This window comes from Aegilops tauschii, chromosome 3 (assembly GCF_002575655.3).
Source record: "Aegilops tauschii subsp. strangulata cultivar AL8/78 chromosome 3, Aet v6.0, whole genome shotgun sequence".
Classification (NCBI taxonomy): Eukaryota; Viridiplantae; Streptophyta; class Magnoliopsida; order Poales; family Poaceae; genus Aegilops; species Aegilops tauschii.
In genome coordinates, this window is record NC_053037.3 from 15,217,445 (window position 1) to 15,226,842 (window position 9,398).

A 9,398-nucleotide genomic window follows, 5' to 3' on the forward strand; every position below is an offset into this window, starting at 1 on the left:
CTGATAGCACGCTCCTTGGCACTGTCAGCCGCCGCCACGTATCGCATGTTGGGCTCTCCCTTGAGATTTAGTTTTTTTAAAATTATACATGTTTTCGGGTTTTAGATCTGTTTTTTTTTGCTTTTTTGTTTTTTTCCTGTTTTCCCTAGGATTTGGACAAAAAAATTCAAATTTTTATTTTTGCGCAAAAAATTGTATTTTTTATGCTTTCGCGAGAGCACAGATTTCTTCCCGTTGATGCACATATTTGCTTCTGCGAGAGGCACAACTGTGCCTCCCGGAAAAAGGAGAAAGATGCGTTTTTTTTACATCCGTGAGAGGCATATGTTTGCTTCTAGTGGTGGCACAGCTGCGCCTCGTGGAAAAAAGTGTTTTTTTTTACTTCCACAATAAGCACAAATTTGTTTCTTGTGGCACAGTTTGCTTCTGGGAGACTTTTTTTTTCTTTCGCGTGAGATACAAATGTGTTTCTGGTGGAGGAACTAGTTTGCTTCCACGAAAAAAAAAGTGAGAGGCACAGATTTGTTTCTCGTGGATGCACAAATTTGCTACGTGATAGACACGTTTTTGCCTCTCGGAAAAAGAAAAAAAAAAGGGAAAAAATGCTTCCAGATCTTTTTTTCCGTAAAATAAAGTTCGTCGAAACCTATTAACATGGATCTAGTCTCGAAGATCCCGATACTAGAAATTCAACGGTGAAAATAGTTCACGATTTGGATGTACAGTTTAAAAGATAAATGATTTTGAAATACGAATCTACGAAAAAAGGAAAACACCCAGGTTCTGAGAGTGGTGCACATGAAGTGCGCCATTTGTAGTAGCCTGGGAAGGTGGACTGACCATTGTAGGGGGTATCCTTTAATGAGTGATTTCAACGATCCAAGCATGCTGCTGCCTATTCATAATCGGGTTGGGACGACAACAGTTCTTTCGGCGGACACGATTCCAGCCCATCAACCCGCGCGTACAACAGGATCCAGATTTTTCTATTCCGCCCGATAGCACCGGTACCGAGCAACACCTTGCCTCTCTTGTGCCTGCCCACAGCTGCGACTTTTTTACCCTGTGGATTTATATCTTTTTCCTTCATATTTTTTCTTTTCTTATGTCCAGCTCTCTTCCTTGTTCCCTTTTTCTTTTCTTAATCTATGTTTTTCTTGAAAAATATGTATATTTAGGAAATAACATTTTTTTAATATTTTAGGATACGTGAACATTATTTTGTAAATTTTGGAATTTTAAAAAATCATAAGATTTTTTAATATGTGATTTTTTTCTTTCTAAACTCCATGAACATTTTCTAAAATTCCGTTAACACGTATGCATGGGTATACATGCCACCAAACGTGGTGGTAGGGGTGATACAAGGAACCCATGGGCAAATATTGCCGCGATGATGCACACGAAGACAAATTATTTAGTTGAGAATAGTAGTATGTTAATAATTGGATTAATCCGAAAAAATGGCCGGGCCGTAGATAATAAATATATTTGTTCAACAAGTATTTGCAACGTGCTCTACAAACTGATCTCAACGATTGTCACTGATACACCAAAAACTACTCCCCTTGATATAATTTATTTGAACGAGAGTACCTTCCAACCTCATCGCATGATCTATGATAATATCTATGAGATGTCAAAAAAGTGGACTGCTGGTTAATTACCAGAAACATTAGGGGGTTCTCTGCGAAAGCTCGATGAATGGGAAGAAACAATGCTTCCTTTATTAGTAGTACTAGTAAGTATGCACGTGCAACACACGTCTCAAACAAAGCAGCCTATGAAATTCATGTGAGTATTGAATTCTGAATTCATATTAACATTAATTAACTTCAATGTGGCGAAAGCTCTCCTGCGTGAAATGAAGCTTAATGTATACTACTCCCTGTTCACAAATATGTCAGTACATATGGAGTTCTGTTTACCAAAAAACATGAAAAATAGTGATGGATCCATGTAATAGAAGTATCTATGCCGACCATGTAGAGATTTGAATAATAAAAATGAATGATAAAAAAGTGTCTTCATGAAGCAATACAAACTTGGCACATAGCGTTGGCCTTGTTTCACATGAGTTGTGCGGGTCGTCTGCCTGATTAGGAACATTTGGCTTCAGGCCTTCAACTCTTCACCCCAAATCATTTTCTTTAGTTCCGAACCGATGATAACTTCAGTTACAAGGATAGAATAAAGTGATGGTGGGACTCAAAAAATGTATCATGCAGTGAATGATTCATAGTATGCTCCATAAAGAGTATGCAAGTTAAATTAATTAATTAAACCAACATGATGCAAGGAAACATCATCCTGAAACCGAGTCTAATCTAAACAAACACTTGACAAAGGAAACCTTAAAATCGTGCATAAAGCTAGTTACCATGATGCGCACCTGTGCAGATTCTGAGATGAGCAGAAGCACAAGATCTCTGCCCAAAACCGTCTCCCGTATGTCTTCCAATGTCCCGTTCTCCTCAGTGAGCCGAGCCGCACGTGCTTCCTCAAAAGATTTAGAGTATGTTTGGTTAGTGGCCTGGCCGCTGCACGCCTGGCCTGAAACCTGCCTGAAACCTGCCTGGTATTTGTTTGGATTGTATTCTGAAAAACAAGATGTCTGCCTGGCCTCGGACCCCTATCAATATGATTAGCCTGGCCCTAGACTAAAAAATAGAAGAAAGTACAATACTCAGCCCAGGCAACATGATTAGCCTGGCCGAGGCGTACTTTTTCCTCCGCCTGGCCATCTGCCTGAAGTAACGACCAGCCATGAGCGGTACTATTCATTGAGTAAAATATCTTTAAGCACTAAATGACAAAATGGCCATCCAGGAAAGGAACCAAACACATGAGCCCAGGCAAGCCTTGTCAGGCAGAAAAAGCTCACCATCCCAGGCTCAATTCAGGCAGCCGTTTTTACCAGGCACAATGTCCAGGAAAGGAACCAAACAACCCCTTAGAACCTTTCCTGAGACCGATCTGAAAGCGAAAAGACAACTTATTGAACATCTGACATGATAGTCCAAAGTACATACCAAATGGGACATAATACCAGCTATCACATAATTTCCATATTCCAAGTTGTACAATATGAAATGCTCAATTTAAACAAGAACAAGTAATAAACAGTGCCCAGTGGAAGTTATAAAGGTAAAGAAAACAATAAACGTTAGTTGTGGGTGTTCACTCAGGCTGCAAGCAAAAGCTTCAGAGATTTTCACTCAACACACGGTGAAAACTCAATTCCATGTCTAAAGCTGGAGATACATGAGAATAACAAACCTTAAAGACGATGTCATACTTGGCTTCAACCAAAGAATCTCTCAGGTTCTGGGCCTGCACTAGACCCTGAAAAAGCACCCCCAAAATATTCCGTGAGCCAGCGCGCAGACTTACAGACTCGAACCCAAGTAGCAGAATAGAACACATATGTGTTGAATCCATCACTCAATTTGAACACACCGACTGATATGTATATTCAGGTAGTGTCTTGAGTAGATAGACATATAAATATCGAGAGTTAGGAAAGAAACAATGCAGCGAGGGGAGCAAACTGAACCTGGGTGCCCCATCCGATGACTCCGATCTGCTTGACGCCCTTGAACGCTTTAGGGAGCAGTGGGAAGAGGTTCCGCCCGCCCCTCACGATGTACTGCAGGGAATAACGCACAATGAACAAATTGTCAAAACCCAATCCCGGGGAGGGATAAGGAAAGCGATGGAGTGGCAGTGGTGGTGCATACCTCCTCGTGTCCAGCGAGGGAGACCGTTGAAGACAACGGTAAAAATGCAGACAACTCTGCTTGATCGAGAACATGGTACTTCGAACCGATTAATCATCGACTAAAGCGTTCCACAAGCTCTTGACCTTAATGGTTATAGATAAACATCATGAAAAAGATATTCAACAAAGATATATAAAATAATTATTGATATTTGAGAAGTTAAATCAGAATACATCTTCACTAAGACATCTCTAATGATAACACAATTTATTACACAAATCTCATATGCTTCTTTAATTCTGGATGGTCTGCCTTAATCAAGATTTCCATGGTGAAAATAAGAACCACTCTCACATCCGCACTTAAATATTGTAAATATGGTATTGCAATCTCAAACACATTATTGCAACAGCAATTACGTTGACAGAGCTGTACTATTGCTAGAATTTGTAGGGCAGCAAGTCTGGTGTTTTTTTAGCACTGGCCAACCTTTTTTTATTAGAGATAGTAATTCTCAATTGAAAGGTAATCTTAGAATATAGAGTCGATGTTGAGCAGTACCTTCTATGGGCAGCCAATCCACGTAAACTAGATAAAAATGGGTTCATACTTCATTCTCCGACTGGAATCAAGGATAGGCTCCTACCGCTTTCTGGTAAAAACAAAATGCAATCCTATTAGTAGTAGACTCAAGGAAGCATTAATACATATAATTTGTTAGAATTTCTGTGTGATGGTGGTAATTTTGTTGCACGTCTCGACTAATACAAATACAACTGAAATACATAACACCCTACCAGAAATCTAAGCTACAAAAACACGTGCTTTGTCGACTTTTGATATATTTCAGACTTTGATTTAAGCCATTCTTAAAATACCCATTCATGTACAAAATTGCATAAAATTGACAAGCATTTGTGGATGCATGAACCTTCATTTTGACGGTCTTGATGGTCTTGTGAATGCCTGAAATATGAGCGATGGCTAGAGGAAACGTGTTCGCTGCAGCATGGGAGCTAAATCACTCCAGCAGATTAGTGCCAAACCTACCTCGTGTGTCCGTAGTCACAGGCCAGCCAGCAGAGCACAGTGATAGTCAGATAGTGGTAGGTGGGCAGAGAGACAAGATCAAATCGACCCACGCAAACCAGAAAAGTCAGCGAATCCATGACGTAAGCGGAGGTGCACGTGTTGGAGCGATCCGGCGTGGCGTCGGCGAGGGGGATGCTGTCTCCGGAGCTCCCCATCACCTCTTCGACAACGACGTGTGGGTCTTCACAGACCCTGTCGAGCGCCTTTTCTTCTACTTCCATGTCGACCCGGCCGCCGCGTTCCCGCTGCCCGCTGCCTTCCTGCCACACGCGCTCACCCACTTCTTTCCGCTCGCCGGCACCCTCAGCCCCGCCGCCCGCTGCTTCTCCTACTCCAGCGGCCACGATGCGCTCGACCTCGTCCTTGCAAGTCAACGGAGGACTTCAACCAGCATCAGTATGAGATTACACCTCCTTTGCTGCATCCAGATGGTAGTAGCTTGAGTATTACAGTATTAAATTGAAATATGGATCAACTTCAAAATAAACAAGTCTGACAATCAACTTCATGATCCATTCAATTTTTCCGTAAATACACATCTATTGTTCTAACTTCTAAGAGTGTGGCCTCACCTCCCTGCATGAGATCAATATCCCAATCCTCTCCAGTCTGCCGTGACAGAGTTAACTCCGCCGACCTCCCACAGATAACACGGATATAGTAGACTGTTCGAGGATAGAACCTGAGGCGTACATAGATAAGTTGCCCACGGTGATGCCTGAATTTGTTTTCGCGGCATACGATTCCCACTTAAAGTGAGCATGTGCTCGGCAATATGCGTGCTTGCAAACACTTGTAGGTGCATCATGTTATGGCCTAAAGCACTTCATTGCAGGACCTAATTCTTTGATGCTGCAAACCTTTAGGGATGCAAAAATCAACTCGAAAATTAGTCAAAGACCTTGTGAGATTAATATTCTACTTACTCTTGAAGATAAGGTGGCAAGCAGGCTGGTTACATACGAGGGCAAGAACATCACCACCATTGGCCGGACGACCCTTGTCAAGTCGGTGATTACCTCCCTTGCGGTCTACTTCATCACGTCACTTGTCATACCGGCATCTACTCTTCGAAATGTCAATAAGCTTGAAAGGGCTTTCCTTTGGGCCGGTGCGGATAAGGCGACATGGGCAAAATGCAAAGTTAACTGGGAAATTGTTTGCCGTCCACGTGAGTATGGTGGTCTAGGGGTGCTCAACACGGATAAGTTCGTGCGCGCCTTGCGCTTGAGATGGCCTTGGTATGAGTGGAAGAAACCAAGCAAGATGTGGGTTGGGATGGCAAACCCGTGCGACGAGGAGGATTTGAAGTTTTTCTATGCCTCCACAACCATCACAATAGGGAACGGGGCAAGAACTCCATTTTGGGACGCTCCTTGGCTACTTGGACGTAGGCCCAAGGAGATCGCCCCGCTCATCTTTGATGCATCCTCGAGAAAGAATTGGATGGTGCGTGAGGCCCTCCAAAACAACGCTTGGATCCTAAAGATCAAACCTCCTACCGCTCTACCCATCGAGCACATCTGACACTTCTTCACCCTTTGGAGTTTAGTGCATGACGTACAACTTGGGAGAGTGTTGAGGATGGCATTGTGTGGAAACATTCATCAAATGAGCTCTACTCTGCGGCCTCTGCCTACAAGGCGCAATTCCTTGGCATGACCTTCTCCTCTTTGGACCAAATGGTGTTGAAGACTTAGGCGCCGCAGAAGGTTAAGTTCTTCGCATGGTTGGCTATTCAAGATCGCATTTGGACCGCCGATAGGTTGGACAAGCGGGGATGGACAAATTGTGGGCTTTGTCCTCTTTGCAAGAGAGTGCAAGAGTGTGGCACGCACATCTTTTTCAAGTGTTGTTTCACTTTGAGGCTTTGGGGCTTGGTCAAAGCGAAATTACGACATGAGAACTTCGATGTCACTTCTTGGCACTTAAAGACTCCGTAAAAAATGGTGGGAAAGTCGTGCCGGCGTGGGCACCACACAGAGGAAGGCCATGGCTTCGCTTACTATGCTTGTATCATGGACCGTATGGAACAAAAGGAACGCAAGGGTCTTCCACAACAAAAGCGCGCCACCAACCATTTTGCTCAACAACATCATGACGGAGGCAAATCCGTGGGTCACCGCCGGTGCTAAAATTCTAGGGTCACTCATGTCGCGAGAGTAATAATCCATGCCGTTGTTTTGGGTCGATTGTAACAAACTCTATCCTCTTCTTAATTAATAGATGAGGCAAATCTTTTGCCTCCGTTTTGAAAAAAATATATTCCACTTACTGGGATCAACTATAAAAATCAGCTAGGTTGATTTGTACAACAAATTGCAAAATGATTACTTAGATAAATCAATAAGCGTAAAAGGATGTGGCCAGATAGATTCATCTAATTTTTATGGTTTGTCAGGATATGGCCAAATCGATTCATCAGCAAATAAATTCCATAGAAAAAAGCACTCGAACCAACAAAAGCCAGCACGGGACTGATTGCTAACTACTAAGTTGTGTGCCTATGATGCAGCTGGCCTCGGCGACCATGGGACGGGTGTGGGTTGGGGGTGGAGGTGGGGATCAGCAGCAGCAATTCTCCCGTGGTCTCGGCATCGGATCGCATGCCGCAGCTGCACCTCCATCTATGGCAGTGTCAACGGCGAGCGAGGAGGGCGGACGGATCCCGCGTTGGTGTTGATGCATCGGCTCCGTGCTGGTTGCCGGGAGCCTCAGTGGCCACCAGAGGCACGTGGCGGCGGCGCGAGAGAACGTCGTGGCGGCGGTCGAGCGCGGAGGGGCGCGCCTGCCCTGCCCACGAGGGCGCCGTGGGGGAGGCAAGGTGGGCCGGTAATTTGTTTCCTTTTTGCGTGCCTTGCGTGCGTGATTGTAGCCGAGGAGTTGAGGACGTGGGACATCAGCCGATTACGCTTTGAGAGAAAACGTACTTGGCGGACGATTTTCTGGCAGAGTATGTTCGCAGCGCTATCATGAGTTCGCTTGTTTAATAGTAGTATAGAAGTATAGATAGTATAGATATAGATATAGAAATATAGATATAGATAGATAAATATAGATGTAGATCTCGCGGTCCAAGTGTGTTGCTGCCTATCCATAACCGGGTTGGGCCAGCAGTACTTCTTCAGGTAGACGCCGTTACAACCCATTACCCCACATGTGGGTCTAGTATATACTCCCTCCGTTCCTAAATACTTGTCTTTCTAGAGATTTCAACAAATGACTACATACAGAGCAAAATGAGTGAATCTATACTCTAAAATATGTCTATTATGTGGTAACCATTTGAAACCTCTAGAAAGACAAATATTTAGGAACGGAGGGAGTACTATATAGTATGATCCAGATTTTTCTATTTTGCACGGTAACATGGATAGCGAGCAACCCCTTGCCTCTCTTGTGCCTGCCCACTACTATGACTCTTTTACTATGTGGATTTATGTTTTTTCCTTTATTTTTTCTTCATTTTTTTATTTTTCTTATGTTTAGTTTTTTTCATGGTTCCCTTTTTCTTTTCTTAATCCATGAATATTTTTTAATAATTATGTATATTTAAATTTTTTAAACATTTTTAGAATATGTGACATTATTTTATAAATTTGGGAATATTTCTAAAGAATCATAAGATTTTTGATCTATGATTTTTTTAAATCATTAGCATTTTCTAAATTCTGCGAACATTTTTCAAAATTCCGTGGACACGTATGCATGGGTATACATGCTACAAAAAGTGGTGGTAGTGGTGATACAAGGATCCCACCGGCGAATCTTGCAGCAATGACCCACACGAAGACAAACAATTTAACTAAGAATAGTAGTATGTTAATAATGGGATTAATCCCAAAAATGGTTAGGCCATAGATAATAAAAGATATGTGTTCAATAAGTATTCACAACATGCTCTACAAATTGATCTTGATGGTAGTCACTAATATTCCAAGTACTAACCTCCTTGATATAATTTATTTGAACCAAAGTACTTTCACACCTCATCGCATGATCTATGATAACATCATCCTTGCATATGAAATGTCAAAAAAAATAAAATCACGGAGAATGAGGAATGGAAGAACAAGATATCTTTTCCTCAAATTGTATATGAGTGAAGCCTATGATCATGTGAAATGATTTTTCTTTACTAATCATGATGTGGATGGACTTCAATGAAAGATGGGTCAAAGTAATGGTGAATTGTGTCACTACAGTTAGATATTAAGTGAAGATAAATGGTGATGCACCGGATGTTATTCTAACTGAGCAAGGGCTACGCTAAGGTGACCCTCGCTCGTGTTAAAAAAAGGTGATCCTTTCTCTTTGTATCTTTGTTACAAAAAAGTAGGAATTTTTTGTCACCCTCATGTTGATTGTCACATCATTGCCGATGAATGTCAATGAATAAACTAGGCCTACTGCATCATAACATATTCACCCATGGATGTTGTTGCGGCAGAAACTTGGGCCTAATATATCCGTCGACATTCACTAACACTAATATGACAACCACCACGAGGTTGAAGAGGAACACCACGACGATGATAGTCTTGCTTTGCATAATTTCTGGGGAAACAATCTTAAGTAGTTTGG

General features: G+C 42.3%; 2 long non-coding RNA genes across 2 annotated transcripts; both read right to left on the reverse strand.

Moving 5' to 3' along the window:
* Positions 1-1,858: 1,858 nt before the first annotated feature.
* LOC141042224 (uncharacterized) lies at positions 1,859-2,513 on the reverse strand. The gene is made up of 2 exons (XR_012204063.1): positions 2,393-2,513; positions 1,859-2,171 (listed from the first exon to the last, which is right to left on the reverse strand). It is a non-coding gene; the product is annotated as an uncharacterized lncRNA (long non-coding RNA).
* A 440-nt stretch (positions 2,514-2,953) lies between these two features.
* Positions 2,954-3,869, reverse strand: LOC120975269 (uncharacterized). The gene is made up of 4 exons (XR_005771053.3): positions 3,741-3,869; positions 3,557-3,649; positions 3,280-3,345; positions 2,954-2,976 (listed from the first exon to the last, which is right to left on the reverse strand). It is a non-coding gene; the product is annotated as an uncharacterized lncRNA (long non-coding RNA).
* Positions 3,870-9,398: the final 5,529 nt, after the last annotated feature.